At 43.4% G+C, this 15,390-nt stretch overlaps 1 long non-coding RNA gene across 1 annotated transcript; it reads left to right on the top strand.

Moving 5' to 3' along the window:
• Positions 1 to 367: 367 nt before the first annotated feature.
• Positions 368 to 13,746, top strand: LOC132208379 (uncharacterized). The gene is made up of 3 exons (XR_009444457.1): positions 368 to 477; positions 1,350 to 1,480; positions 12,137 to 13,746. It is a non-coding gene; the product is annotated as an uncharacterized LOC132208379 (long non-coding RNA).
• Positions 13,747 to 15,390: the final 1,644 nt, after the last annotated feature.

Here is a 15,390-nt window from a genome sequence, read left to right as displayed (position 1 = left end):
CCCCCTTTTATGAAGAAGGGTCGAGGCCCGAAACACCAGCTTTTGTGCCCCTGAGATGCTGCTTGTCCTGCTGTGTCCATCCAGCTCCACAGCTTGTTATCTCACACTCTCCAGCATCCGCAGCTCCCATTGTCTCCCCCTGATTGGTGGAAGAATAACCCCGCCCACCCGCCGCACGAATGACGTGACCAAAAACAAAGCCCAGCGGGTCTCGCAGCTTCTGTGACGGAGTAAATACAGCTGACGTTTCGGGTCCGGGGATTCTCGCTGAGAAATGGGCCCCGCCCTTGTCCTCTGATTGGTTGGAGGAGAAGCATTTCCGGTGCCTTTTCTGTCCCGCCTCTTGCTTGCTATTGGTCGTTAGATGTCAACCGGCATCTTCAGCTATGGAGCATGCGCACAGCTCATTATGACTGTGAGCATGCGCACTGGGAGAGATATCCCGAATGCAATGGTCCTCCCTGAGAGCCACAAGCGGTGAGGACAGGTTAAAGGGGAGGGCAGCTTCGGTGCTGTATTCCAGCAAGAGGGCTGCAGGGTTGCTCAGTTTAGGTCTCAGGTCCCAAACAGGGGTCTTCTGGTGCTGCGTGTAGGTTGCAGAGAGCCTCAGGCTTCTTCCCTGAAACAGGCCGAGACTGTCCTGTGAGAGGGAACGTCCTGTCAGCTTTTACCCTGTCAAGCCACTTCAGAATGTGATTACAGCAATGAGAGGTGTTCTCAGTAAAGCAGAACTCCAATGTGTACTCATTGGTTAGAGGTCTTTCCACTGTGTCCTGTGTTAGCACCCGCGCTGAGTTTTTTAAAAATCATTTTGGTTTGAATCTGAGAGTTGAACGGTGACGTCTGGACTGTGAGCAGTAGTTGTGCTAAAAATACAATACAAAATCAATTATTGGTTTCTGAGGCCAGGCCTGGAAGTTAATTGGAGGTTGTTTATTATTCAAAAACTGTGTAGACTCTTTTGGCCATCAATAAGATTAGCATCTGAGAACTGGTGCCAGCAAGTTTGGGAGGGAATGTGGTCAAACAGAATGACTTTAAAACTGGGCCAAATGCGCATCTTTGACACTGAGCCTCTGTCACAGCAGCTGGCTGCTGGTCTGACCGAGGCTCAGAGAAAGACCACAGAGTGGAGGGAGAGAGCTGAGCAGGGTGGGGCCCTGTGGTTTGGATATTGGGGTTATTCTTCACCCATCACCCCACCACAAAATCCAGCCAGTTGTTTATCTCATTGTTCCCTTCCCCAAATTTGCCCCCTTTGTACCTGCAGCCCCTATCCCACCCCTTGCTTCCCCCAGTATCAGCAAACTTCCAAAGATATTTCTGACATACTCTCTTACTTTTCTCAGAACATTCAACAACTTGAAAACTGGATGAAAATGAGAGACAGAGCAGCCACTGCAGAAGCTTCCAAAATCACTCTGCACGTTCTTGAACTGCTGCAATCTGCGTAGTGAAGTAGCTCCCATGTTGCAATTTGGTAAGGAGTTACAGGATTTTCATCCAGTGGTGATAAGGTTGTGCTGTTTTTTTGTATCAATTATCGTCATTTTGTTCTTATGTTCCACCCTTCAACAGAATGGAAACATAGAAAATAGGAACAGGTGCAGGCCATTGTAGCTTTCGATCCTTCTCCGCTAGTCACTTTGATCATGACTGATCATTCTACTCAGCCTCTTCCCGCTTGAGAGCCAGACCCTTTGATTCCTTAAGCCCCGACAACTATACATATTATCTTCTTCTTGGAAGCATCCAGTGTTCGGCCTTAACTGCTTTCTGTGGCAGCAAATTTCACAGGGTCACCAGTCTCTGTATTTTTTTTTTGATTTCCTCATTTCAATCCTTTACAGCCTAGCCCATGCCCCTAATCTCTGACTCCCTGGTCATTGACAACATCCTTCCTGTATTTACCTAGAATTTTATTGGTTTCTGTGAAATCTTTCCTCATTCTTCTAAACTCCAGTGAATTTCATCCTAACCAATCCATCCTATTCTTATATGGAAGTCTTGCCATCCCAGGAATCTGTCTAATCAACTGCTGTGAACAGCCTCCAGAGCCAGAAGTTCCTTCCTCAGATAAAATTTAGAAATTTACACATACCATTCCAGGTGTGGTCTCACTAAGATCCTGTACAATTTCAGCAAGACATCCCTGCTCCTGTACTCAAATGCTGTCACTCTGCAGGTCAAAATACCATTTGCCTTCTTCACCCCCTGCTCCACCTGCATGCTTCCTGTCAGTGACTTGTGTTTTCCTAGTTTTGTAATCCAACTTGATAATCTCGAACTGAGACACATTTCTCATTTAAATGACTAATTGATTGTATAAATACCTGGGATCCACCATGGACCACAGTACCACACTGGTCACTGGTCGGCATACAAGAAGTGACTGTTACCTTGTGCCAAACAGTTCTGTATCCCTGTGAATACCCAATCTCTCATGCTTTAAATGTACGTGCTAATCTCTTCTGTGGGACCTTTGAATTCCTTCGCAAAGCCGACATAAGCCACATCCACTGCCTTTTCAACTCTAAATGTTGCATTCTTGAAACATTCCGGCAGTTTTGTCCAACATGATTTCCCTTTCGTAAATCCATACTGACTCTAATTCTGTCACTGTTTTCCAGTGTTATTCTAAGGTTCATAGTTCTCAGGCTTCTCCCACATCCCTTCTAAAACAAAGAGATAATATCAGCCTCTCTCCAGTCATCTCACACCCACCCATATTTATAGATGATACGAATATTTCTGCAATTTCCTCCCTTACTTCCCACAACATCCTCAGATACACTAGATCAGGTACTGGAGATTTGTCAACCTTTATATTTTCTGAGACATTTAGCACTTCGTCTCCTGTAATGTGAACTATTTTCAAAATATCAAAAATTATTTGAGTTCTCTAGCCTCCTTCATTACAACTTGTCCATGCCGACCAGGCTTCCCAAACTGAACGAGTCCCACTTGCTTGAGTTGGGTCCATATCCCTCTAAACCTTTCCTATTCATGTACCTGTCCAAATGTCTTTTAAATATTGGAAGTGTACCTGCATCTACCACTTCCTTTGGCAGTTCATTCCACATAGAAACAACCTTCTGTTTGAAACAGCTTCCCCTGGTTTCCCTTCAAATCTTTCTCCTCTCCTGTTTAAAAAATACCTTCTAGTTTTGGACTCCCCGATCCAATGGAGAAGACCCTTGCTGTTCACATTATACCCCTCACGATTTTATAAACCTCTCGAAAGCCACTGCTCAACCTCCTATTTTCCAGTGAAGTCCCAGTCTCTCCTCATAACTCATACCCTCCAGTACTGGTAACCTGTAGACTGTAAGTGCAGCATGAAGCCACCCAGAGTAGAAAGCTAATCCAGCCACGAGAAGCATCACCTAACCTCCACCTCTTTGGCCCTTCGTCAAATAGTCTGGCAATAAGAACTGCCCAGATTCTGACATGAACAGGGAACGTTTCAGTTTGCTTTCTGCAGCCCCCCAGTCTTGAAATTCCCCTCGCAAATGAAAAGGGATCTTCCAGTCACCTTAGGTGTACTCTTCATGATTTTATAAACATATAAATCACCCCTCCATTCTTAGACTGCAGTGGAAAAATGCCTCAACCAATCAAACCTCTCGTTATGATTCTCAACCTCCATTCCTGGCAACTTCCTGCTAAATCTTTGCTGAATCCTCCCCGGGTTGATGATATCCTTCGAAGAACAGGAGATCTGAAGTGGACACACTACTCCAGAAGAGGCCTCACTGATGTTCTGCACAAGTTCAACATAACGTCCCAACTCCTATACTCAAAAGGTCTGAGCAGTGAAGGCAAGCAGGCTAAACACCGACTTCACCACCCTTTCTACATGTGATGCCAACCTCACAGAATTAAGGGCCTGAACCCTGAGGTCTCTCTGTTCGACAACACTAACCCCAAGGCCCTACGTTTAATTGTACAAGTCCTGATCTTGTTTGTTTTACCAAAATGAAATACCTTGCCTTTATCCAAATTAAACACAACCTCCCATTCCTCAGCCTCTTAACCCTATAAATCAAGATCTCTTTGTAAACTTGGACAGCCTACTTCGCTGTCCACTATCCTGCCTATTTTGGTGTCATCTGCAAACTTACTGACCATGTCTCCACTATTCTCATCTAAATCGCTTTTTTTTATATAAAGTCAAACAAAATTGGAGTGAACACTGACCCCTGTGGAACACTTCTGGTAACAGGCCTCCGGTCTGACAAACAACCCTCTACCACCAGTCCCTGTGCCCTGTCACTAAGCCATATTTGTATCCAGTTGACAAGCTCCCCCGAATCCCATACGATCTAACTTTACTGATTAGTCCACCTTGTTGAACCTTGTCAAAAACTTTACTCTTGTCAAAATAAACTACGTCCACCGTTCTGCCATCAATAATTTTCTTTGCTACTTCTCCAAAAAACTCAATCAACTAATCATTCCTTGACTCTCCAAATGCATAAATCCTACATTTGACAATTACCTTCAACTACATGCCCAAAACCGAAGTCAGACTCAGGTCTACAGCTCCCAGGCTTCTCCTGATATTCCTTAAACAAAGGCACAATTTTAGCCACTCTCCAGTCATCTGGCACCTCACTCGTAATTATAGATGATACAAATATTTCTGCAACGTGGCCCCATGTTTTCTCTTTAACTTCCCACAACATGGTTTGATGCACTAGAGCAGGACCTGGAGGTTTAAAGTCAGAGTGTAATACAGCATGGAAACAGGCCCTTCGGCCCAAACTGGTCTGTGCTAACTATGGTGCCCACTCAGCAATTTCTAACTGCCTGCATTTGGTCCATATCCCCCTCTAAACACTTCCATCCATGTACCTGCCAAAATGTGTTTTAAACGTTGCTATTGTACCTGTCTCAACGACTTCCTCTGGCAGCCCATTCCAAATATGCACCACTGTCTGTGTGAAGAAGTTGCCCCTCACGTCCTCCTTAAATCTGCCCCCTCTCACCTTAAATCTGTACACTCTAGTTTTCCATTCCCCATCCCTGGGAAAAAGACTACGTGCATTCATTCTATCTATGCCATTCATGATTTTATTCACCTCAATAAGTTCAGCCCTCATTCTCCTCCATTGCAAGGAATAAAGTCCAATCCTGGCCAACCTCTCCTCAGAACTCACCTACTATTCCTAGCAACATCCTTGTAACTCCTCTTTGCACATTTTCCAGTTTAACTTTGCCTTTCCTGTAACAGGGTGACCAAAACTGTACACCACACTGCAAGTGTGGCCTCACCAATGACCTGCACATCTTTAACACAACATCCAAACTCTTATATGCAATGCATCGACTGAAGAAGGCCAGCATGCTAAATGCTTTCTGAACCACCCTGTCTACCTGTGATGCTGCTTTGAACCAACTGTGCACTTGTGTTTCTCGGTCTCTCTGTTTCACAATATTCCTCAGAACTTCACCATTTACTGTATAACTCCTACCTTGGCTGAACTTTCCAAAGGCCAACACCTCACACTTAGCTGCGTTGAATTTCATTTGGCAATCCTCAGCCCACTTCCACATCTGATCACAATCCCCCTGTAATTTTTGATACCTCAGCGATACCTCTTAAATTTGCAGGTGATACAAAATTACTAATCATGGCATATACATTCATATCCAGATCATTTATGTAAGGGACAAATAGCAAAGATCCCAGCATCGACCCCCGTGGCACACCATTAGCCACAGGCCTCCAGTCCGAGAACCAACATTCAGCCATCATGCTATGCTTTCTACCATCGACCCAATTTCGAATCCCATGAGCTAGCTCTCCCTGGATCCCACACAACCGAACCTTCATGACTAGGCTGCCATAACGTACCTTGTTGAAGGCCTTACTAAAGTCCATATAGACAGCATTCGCTGCCCTAACCTCATCAGTCCTCTTGCTTAACTCCTCAAAAAACTTGAATAGATTTGTCAGACATGATTCCTGTGCATAAATCCATGCTGACTATCCCTCATCAGATCTTGAATATCCCAGCTTTGGTTGATTGACTCCCTGAATATCATCTCCAATACCTTGTCTACCACTGGTTCACTGGCCTGTAGTTCCCTGGCTGGTCTTTGCTACCTTTCTTAACCAATGGGACAACATTAGCCACCCTCCAGTCTTCTGGAATTTAAGTCGTGAGAAAAGATGAAGGGAAAAATCTCTGCAAGGGTCTCTGCAATTTCTTTCCCAGCCTCCCACAGTGTCTAAAGATGGACTTCATCAGATCCAGTGGAATAATCAACCTTAATGTGCTTTAAGGCTGCAAACGCCACCTCGATGGTCCAAAACATACCCACTTGCTTCCCTTGTTTCCTTAGCATCCATGATTCTCTGCTTAGTAAATACTGAGGAGAAATATTCATTGAAAATCTCCCCCATCTCCATGAACAGTTTTCAAACCAAAATATTTCCACCCCTGACTTGTCCCCCGTCAATTTCTTTCTCAACAGTGAAAACTGATGAAATATATTCCTTTCAAATCTCTCTCCTCTCCTGATGCTCAACACAGAGTTAATCTCTTTCATCTTTATGGAGCCCTGCTTGCTCTTTCGGTGCTCACTTGCTTTTAATGCACTTGTAGAAACTCTTTGAATTATTCTTAAGCTTATCAACCAAGGCAGTTTCATGTTTCCTTTTTGCCATCCTGATCTCCTGTTTAAGAATGCCCCTAACACTGTTTACACTTTCAAGAGATTCATTTGAGCCAAGTTTTTTTTATATATCTACTAATTCATATATTTTTTTATTCTTGACTAAAACCCGAGTATCTTTTTTCACCATTGTTCTCTAATCCAACCAACCTTACCTTTCACTCTTTCAGAGACATAATGACTCTGAATTGTCACCTTTTTGAAAGCCCTCCCCGCACTTATCAGACATCCTTATACCTGCCGTCTACTCATGTCAACTTTTGAAAGTTATAAAAACAGAAGCTGCTGGAAAAGCTTAGCAGGTCTGGCAGCATCTGTGACGGACAAATCAGAGTTAATGTTGCGGGTCTGTTAATCCTTCTTCAGAAGTGTTGAAAGTTCTTTTCTTATAGCATTAAAATTTGCCTTACTCCAATTAAAGCTTTTACTTTTTCTGGAAGGCATATCCTGTTCCAAAATTGTTTTAAAACTGATAGTAATTCTGTCACAAGACTCAAAGTTTCCCTGTACTGTCACTTCAGTCACTTGCTATGCCTTATTTTTTTTCCCATAGGAACATCGATTTATTGATAAAGAAAAATTTCTTGATCGCATTTCAGAAAATACTCCCCATCTAAACCTTTAACACAATGGCAGTCCCAGTAAATGTTTGGAAACTGAAAATCACCAACTATTATAACCTTGTTATTCTTACACATATCTGAGATCCCTCTGCATATTTGTTCCTCAGTTTCCCTCTGACTATTCGGACACCTATGGTACAATCCAATTAGATGATTGTTCCTTTCTTATTTCTTATTTCTAATTTCAACATATGTTTTCATGGGATGATTTTTCAGAAACATCTCTTCTAGTGATAGCAGCAATGTTTTCCTTATTTTTAAAAAAAATCCCTGCGATTGGCCCATATTCGCTCCAAACCATTCAAATTCATGTCCTTATCTGAATGTTTTTCAAACATCGTTACTACCCACATCCATCACTTCCTCTGGCAGTTCGTTCCACACACTGAGCACTCTATATAAAACAAAAAAATGCCCGTCATGTCTTTTTTAAAATCTTTCTCCTGTCATTTTAAAAATATGCCCCTGGTTTTGAAATCCCCAACCTGAGGGAAACGACCTTTGCTATTCTTTATCTGTGTCTCTCATTATTTTTTTTAAACCTACATAAGGTCATCCCTCAACCTCTTACCTTCCCGTGAAAGAAGTTCCCGCCAATCTAGCGTATGTTTATAACTCAACGCCTTCATTCCTGGCAATATCCTGGTAAGTGTTTTTCCAAACCCAATCCAGTTTAACAATATTCTTCCCACAACAGGATAACCAGAGCAGCACGCAGTCCTCCAGAAGAGGACTCGCCAACATCACTTCCCAACTCCTGTACTCAAAGGACTGAGCAATGAAGACAAGTGTACTAAATGCCTTCCTCACCACCCTGTCTACCTGTGATGCAAATTTCAAAGAAAGATGTACCTGAAACCCGAGGTTTTTTTTTTCTGATTTGCAACACTACCCAGAGCCCAACCGTTAATTGTGCAAGTCCTGCCCTTGTGAAGTATTGCGTTGTGGTAAAACAAACATTTATCCAAATAAAATTCAATCTGCCATTCCTCAGCCCATTGCCCCAATTGATTAAGATCTCTCTGAAATCCAGAAAACCACGAGGCCATCTCCCTTGTTATGACAACAAATAATCATCAATGAAAAGATGTTCTGCTTCATTTGTACAAGGAAGGTGTCAAACCAAATCTCGAATACTGTCTGCAGGTTTTGGTCTTCCGTTCGTTTATTCAAAGTGGCTCAGAGGAGGTTTACAAGATTGAAACCTGGAATCAGTGGGTTGTCTGAGGAAGATGGATTGGGCAGGAAAGAAGGAAAAGGATTTGTCAGGAGCTGCTGATTAAAACAGGAAACTGATGTGAGCCAGGATATAGGGTGTATTGAAGTAGAGTCTGTTTGGGTTCAGCTGAGAAACACCAATGGGCAGAAAATGACCTTAGTGCTGCATATGGACCCCAAGCTGCAGTAATATTGGGGAAGGCATTAGGGTGGAATTGAGAGATACAAGGCATAAAGTTATGGCTTTAATTACAGGTGACTGCAACCTACTTATCAATTGCCCAAATCACACTGTAGCAGTACAGTGCAGGAGGGATCCTTATTGTCTATATGGTACAATTTTATGAATCAACATGTTGAAGAATCAGATGGGTATTGTATGATGAGGATGGAATAATTGACAATTCAGTTGAGTATGGGCCCTTAAGGATGGATGAGTGACCACAATAGGATAGAATTCTTCACAAAGCTGGAGAGTGATCATGGGATGTGCGGGAGTGGAATGTCTTATCGTGGGAGCAGATGCGACGGAGGCGGAGGAATTGGGAATAGGGGTTGGAATTTTTTGCAGGAGGGTGGGTGGGGGGGTGGTGTATTCTAGGTAGCTGTGGGGGTCAGTGTGCTTGAAATGGACATCAGTTACAAGCTGGTTGCCTGAGATGGCGACTGAGAGGTCCAGGAAGGTGAGGGATGTGCTGGAGATGGCCCAGGTGAACTGAAGGTTAGGGTGGAAGGTGTTGGTGAAGTGGATGAACTGTTCGAGCCCTCTGGGGAGCAAGACGCGGCGCTGATACAGTCATCAATGTACCGGAGGAAGAGGTGGGGTTTGGGGCCTGTGTCGGTGTGGAAGAGCGACTGTTCCACGTAACCTACAAAGAGGCAGGCATAGCTGTGGACCATGCGGGTGCCCATGGCCACCCCCTTAGTCTGTAGGAAGTGGGAGGAGTCAAAAGAGAAGTTGTTGAGGGTGAGGACGAGTTCAGCTAGGCAGGTGAGAGTGTTGGTGGAGGGGGACTGGTCGGGCCTGCGGGACAGGAAGAAGCGGAGGGCCTTGAGGCCATCTGCATGCGGAATGCAGGTGTATAGGGACTGGACGTCCGTGGTGAATATGAGCTGTTGGGGGTCAGGGAATTGGAATTCCTGGAGGAGGTGGAGGGCGTTGGTGGTTTCACGGACGTAGGTGGGGAGTTCCTGGACCAAAGGGGAGAAAATGGAGTCCAGATAGGTGGAGATGAGTTCGGTGAGGCAGGAGCAGGCTGAGACGATGGGTCGACCAGGACAGGCAGGTTTGTGGATTTTGGGAAGGAGATAGAAACGGGCCGTGCTTTCCCTGAAGGATAGCCGTGAGCCAGATGATTTTTTTTTCCTGACGATTGACAACGGTTTCATGATCATCATTAAACTCTTCGTTGAAGATTGGTAGTGAAAGACTGGTCACGAAGAATATGGGCTCTCCTTACAAGCAGAAACAATGAATTTATAATGGGGTGCAAAGTGATGGCAGACCAATTAAATATAACTGAGGTTTTCAAGAAGGAGGATACAAATAATGTCCCAAAATTAAGGGGATCTCAGGGTCTAATAGGAAGGTGGAATCAGTATTAGTAGGAAAATGATATTGGAAAAACTAATGGGATAACAGGCAGATAAATCTCCAGAGACTGATAACCTTCATCTCAAAGTACCTTAGGAAGTGGCTGTAGAAATAATAGATGCACAAGTGGTTATCCTCCAAATTCTATACACCGTCAGTTTTTTATGGATTGGAGGATTGCTAATGTAACCCCAGTATGTAAGAAGGTAGTCAGAAAGAAAACAGGGAATTTGCATAAAATTGTTGGTTGGAAAAATATGTTAGGGTCAGCTATAAAAGATGGAATAACAGAGTCCTTGGAAGATAGTGTCAAGGGCAGACAGAGCCAGAAGAGCCTTTTTCCGTGCTGTAGACTGTGTTGGGCGTGAATTCCCTCCACGCCACTCACCATCCTGACTTGGAAATGTATTGCTACACCTTCAGTACTGCTGGTTCAAAATCCTGAATTCTCTGCCTAACAGCATTGTGTCCACCTACCACTCATGGGCTACTGTGGTTTATGCAGGCAGATCACTGCCACCTTCTCCATGACAACTAAACTCAGCCAGCAATGCCCACAGGGTGTTTTTTTTTAATTATTAAGGCCAAGTGGGAATGTGGAATCGAAGCGTAAATAGATCAGCTTTGACCTTCTTGAGGCTCGAGGGACAGAATGGACAACTCTGATTCCTAATTTGTGTGTTCTCTACTCCGATTTAAAATGCATCATCCCACTAGGAATGATGTTTTCCCTGTAAGTTAGAAGGATGACGGCTGATGTGATTAAATTTTTTCCAATGTTAATTGAAGCTGTTTGGGGTGTAGAGAGGAACTAATCCACTGGGTGAGTGAAGTGGGAATACAAACCCTGAACCCCCTCACCCACAGTAATCAGACAAGACTCGAGTTTCTTTGTCTTGCGGTTTATTCAAACAAAGGAATGAGGAACAAGTGTAGGCCACTCGGCCCCTCGACCCTGCTCTGCGACTCTATAAAATCACTGCTGATCTAATTTCAACCTCAGCTCTATGTGCCTGCATATCTCAGAATATCTTTCATCGTCTTGGTCAGCAAGAATCTGCATCCACTGCCTTTTGACGAAGGGAGTCACAAAGGTTCTCAGCCCTCTGAGAGAAAAGAAATGTTCCTCACTATTTCAAATGGACTCACCCTTACCTTTAAACAATGACCCTCAGTTGTAGATCCTTCCAGAAGAGGGACCACGTTTTCACCATGCATCTGGTCAGGTCCCCTCAGGAACTTTCATGTTCCAATTTAGTCTCCTCTTTCTTTTCTCACCTCCAGAGGACACAGGCGAGCCTGTCTCGATTTTCCTCTAGATTTTCTTTTAAGGCAATCCACTCATTCCAGGTATTAGTCCACTGAATTTGCCCCGAAATGTTTCATAACCTTCTTTAAGTTGGGTGACCAGAACTGAACACAAGTACTCAAAATGCAAATCTCACCAGTGCAAAAGGGGAATTAATTATCGAAAGGAGGACCATGAATTCCGACTTGCTTACAGGAATGCATTTTCAGCAAGCCTCGGTCATTTACACGTATCCAGTTACAGAGTGACACAGGTTATGGTCAGATAGGTGTACGGTTTGTATTGTTACACCGACAGCATTGTTGTGGTCTCACTCAAACCTCCCACTCTGGCTCTGCACAAATAATGATTGGCTCTGCAGCCAGTTCCCACAGCCTGATTTGTCCTGTATTTTTCATCTTCTGTCCTTTCAAAGATATCAAATGATCCAAGTGGAATAGCTCAACAAGACTGACAACATCGTGAAGGAAAAAAAAACAGAATTTCTGTTTCGTGTCTGGTGACCCTTACTCTCAACTTGAGAAAGGGTCACCAGACCTGAAACATTCACTCTGTTTTTTTTCATTCACAGATGTTGTCAGTCCTGCTGAGCTTTTCCAGCAACTTTTATTTTCATTCCTGACTTGCAACACCCCGCAGTTTCTTGTGAGCCAGGTGACAATCCGGCAGCTTTCATTCTACTTTTACTGTATTAAATTTATTTTCCAGGAAATTTGAAAGGGAACATTTACTGACAGGCAGCTCAACTCAAACACGGGATCAAAAACTGCCAGGGACACGTAATTCTCAGGAGCTTTGAACATGGAAGGAACAAGCATCGTTTACAGTGAAGAGAAACCATACATGTGGTCTGTGTGGACAAGCCTTCAGTCAGTTGTCTGGCCTGTCAGTACGTAAATGCAGTCAAAACAGGGTGACAACAATGACATCAAGCAGCACTTGCTTTGTAATATCATAGTGATGGATCTCAGTTTGAGTTAAGCAAGGGCCACTCATCTCCTCTCCTCCCTACATTCTTGGTGCAAACATGGACCAAACAGCTGAATTCCAAATGTGAGAGTGACTATCCACTATCTTAAGGCTCCATTTGACAGAGCATTGTATTAAGGAATCATGACAAAGTTAAGTTCAATAGGAACCAGAGAATATTATTCTTCCATGGATAGCTGGTTTTTAAAAAACATTGTGTCTTCAGACCTCACTGGATTGAAACAAGGTGAGTTTATTCAAACTTGTACCACATACACGCGGAAGAGGTCTATCAGCCGAGCTCGGAGACACTTCCATTTACAGCTACTCAGAAACAGCATATTAAGGCATTTTCACGTCAGAAGGGTTGCATGTAACATTGATATAAAATAAATGTATATGTAAGTTCTTACAACAAAACAGGATGCTGTTCAGTTTCTGACAAAGTTCTGAGTCCTCTAATTTCAACAGGACTGCCACTTCCATACTATCTTCAGAGCTTCTCTACCCCACTATCAGCTCACAGCTGGGCGAGTAATATTTACATGACTGTTATACAGATAGTTTCAGAGCCCTAAGTAACTGTTGATGTTTCGCTGTTATGGACCTTCAGTTAAACTGTCTGAGGCATGTGAATGTGAAAACATCCCATTCATTTATATACTTCTATAAATTAAAATCTTTTGTCTGCATTTGATTCCTGCACAGAGACTTTAATTTATAGAAGTAAACTCTTATCCACCTACACATTGATATGCAGGCACTACCCTGAAGCTTCCTGCCCAGTTAGGAATTCAGTGTAAAGCTTTTGTAACTCCTTTTCTTCTCACACATCGGTCTGCAGACACTGTCTTAAGATTCCTGACTGAATTAAAATCCGAATCAAACTGTTTCAATAGGGTTAGCTGGGGAAGTTTTGTAAAGGTGTGAAACCTCTGAAGCATGTAACTTCTATCGCTGACAAAGGGACCAGGGCACTGACTTTGTTCTAGTCAGACACACTGGCAACTTGAAATCAGAATCTGTCCCGGCCAACAATTCGAAATCGCCTCCTGCCATTAGCAGCTGCTTCACTAGCAATCGATACTATATCCTGGTCTTTTATATTGTTGATGGAATAACTGTTTGGTATCCTGTTTTTGTCTGTTGTAGTAATTGTTTTATGTATCATGTCACTGTAAGTTGTGAAATCGTTTTATGTATCATGTCTTTTGTAAACTATAAAAAGCGGGGACTGTCCGCTGCTCGGGGAGAATTACTTGAGACTGTGCACTCTGTGCTGGGTTGAGTACAGTAATTCTCCACAGCTTGCACTTAGCTGGTTATAAAAGGATTTGTGTTTTTCTAAACAGGCCAGTGTCTTGTTATTGCAGTAAGTCCATGAGGGTCTCCGAAAACGAACTTGACAACATCACAGCTCCGGAACTCAATCCCTCTACCAATAAAACCTAACACACCGTAAGCCGCCTTGACAGCACTATCAACCTGGGTGGCAACTTTCAGGGGTCTATGTAGATGGACACCAAGATCCCTCTGCACATCCACACTACCAATATTTGTTTTCCAATGACCCAGTCTTCTGCCTTCCTATTATTCCTCCCAAAGTGAATCACCTCAAGAGTTTTGAGAAGATTTGTAGCTCAGGTTGAGGTTCTGGATGTGAGTTTGCTCGCTGAGCTGGAAGGTTTGTTTTCAGACATTTCGTCACCATTCTAGGTAACATCATCACTGATGATGTTACCTAGAATGGTGACGAAACGTCTGAAAATGAATCACCTCGCATTTATCCGTATTAAACTCCATTTGCCAAGTTTCAGCCAAATTCTGCAGTTTATCCAAGTCTCCCTGCAACCTGCAACATTCTTCCACACTGTCCACCACTCCACCGACTTTAGTGTCATCTTACTCACCCATCCACCTATGCTGGCGGCCAAGTCATTTATCAAAATGACAAACAGCAGTGGTCCCAAAACAGATCCTTGAGGCACACCACTAGTGACCTGACTCCAGGCTGAATATGGTTATGGGGAAGTCTGTGCTATGATGGAAGGATAATATAACAGTAAAGTACATGAAAGCGATTGCAGAACATGGTGGTGCTGATGTATCTGTGAGTCCTGGCACATGAATCCTATAATTTTAGTCTGCGCATGTAGCCACTGATTAAGAAAGTATATGGAATGGTGCTGTTTTATGCAAAACCTATCTCTATAATCATTGGATTGTTATACTACACCTGTACTGGGCTTTACTAAGACCACTCCCGATATATTCCGAGCAGTTACAATTCCCGAAACTGAAAACAAAATGCAATTGCTTCAGAAGCTTATCAAATTTATTTCATGTTACCCATTCCTGGAAGGAAAGTCTTGTCGAGCCACAGAGTCATACAGTTCAGGAACAGACCCTTTGGTCCAACCCGTCCATGCTGACCAGAATTTCCAAACTGATGTATTTCCATTTGCTAGCATTAGGCCCATAACCCTCTAAACCCTTCCTATTCATGTATCCATCGTGGTGCTTTTTAAATGTTGTGACTGTACCAGCCTCAACCACTTCCTCTGGCAGCTTATTGCTTACACACAGCACCCTCTGCATGCAACAGTTACCCTTCAGGTCTCTTTAAAATCTCCTCCGTCTTTCAATATCTCTATGCACTCTATTTTTGCACACCCTCACCTGAGAAAAAATGACCTTGGCTGTTCCCTGTATCACGCAATATTCAGAGAAAAATTGCCATCTTTCAGCCCCCCGAAGCAGTCTGTGTACATGTGTGGGATGACAACAGTCAAGCTTATGCTGTTGAAGTGTCGGTAATATTCATGTAACAGTACAAAGTTATACACTGCTCATGTCCACGGTAATAATGGAGCAGTTTTTCCAGCTCTTCAAGCTGGTTTCAAAGGAAGGGGATGAAGCCATTTAGCTCATCAAAACTATTGGGAAATAAGGGGCACAGCCCATTCACTCTCTCCTGCCTATTACACATGAAG

Source organism: Stegostoma tigrinum, unplaced genomic scaffold (assembly GCF_030684315.1).
Source record: "Stegostoma tigrinum isolate sSteTig4 unplaced genomic scaffold, sSteTig4.hap1 scaffold_373, whole genome shotgun sequence".
In the NCBI taxonomy this organism is placed as follows: Eukaryota; Metazoa; Chordata; class Chondrichthyes; order Orectolobiformes; family Stegostomatidae; genus Stegostoma; species Stegostoma tigrinum.
This window is presented reverse-complemented; position numbering and strand designations above follow the sequence as displayed.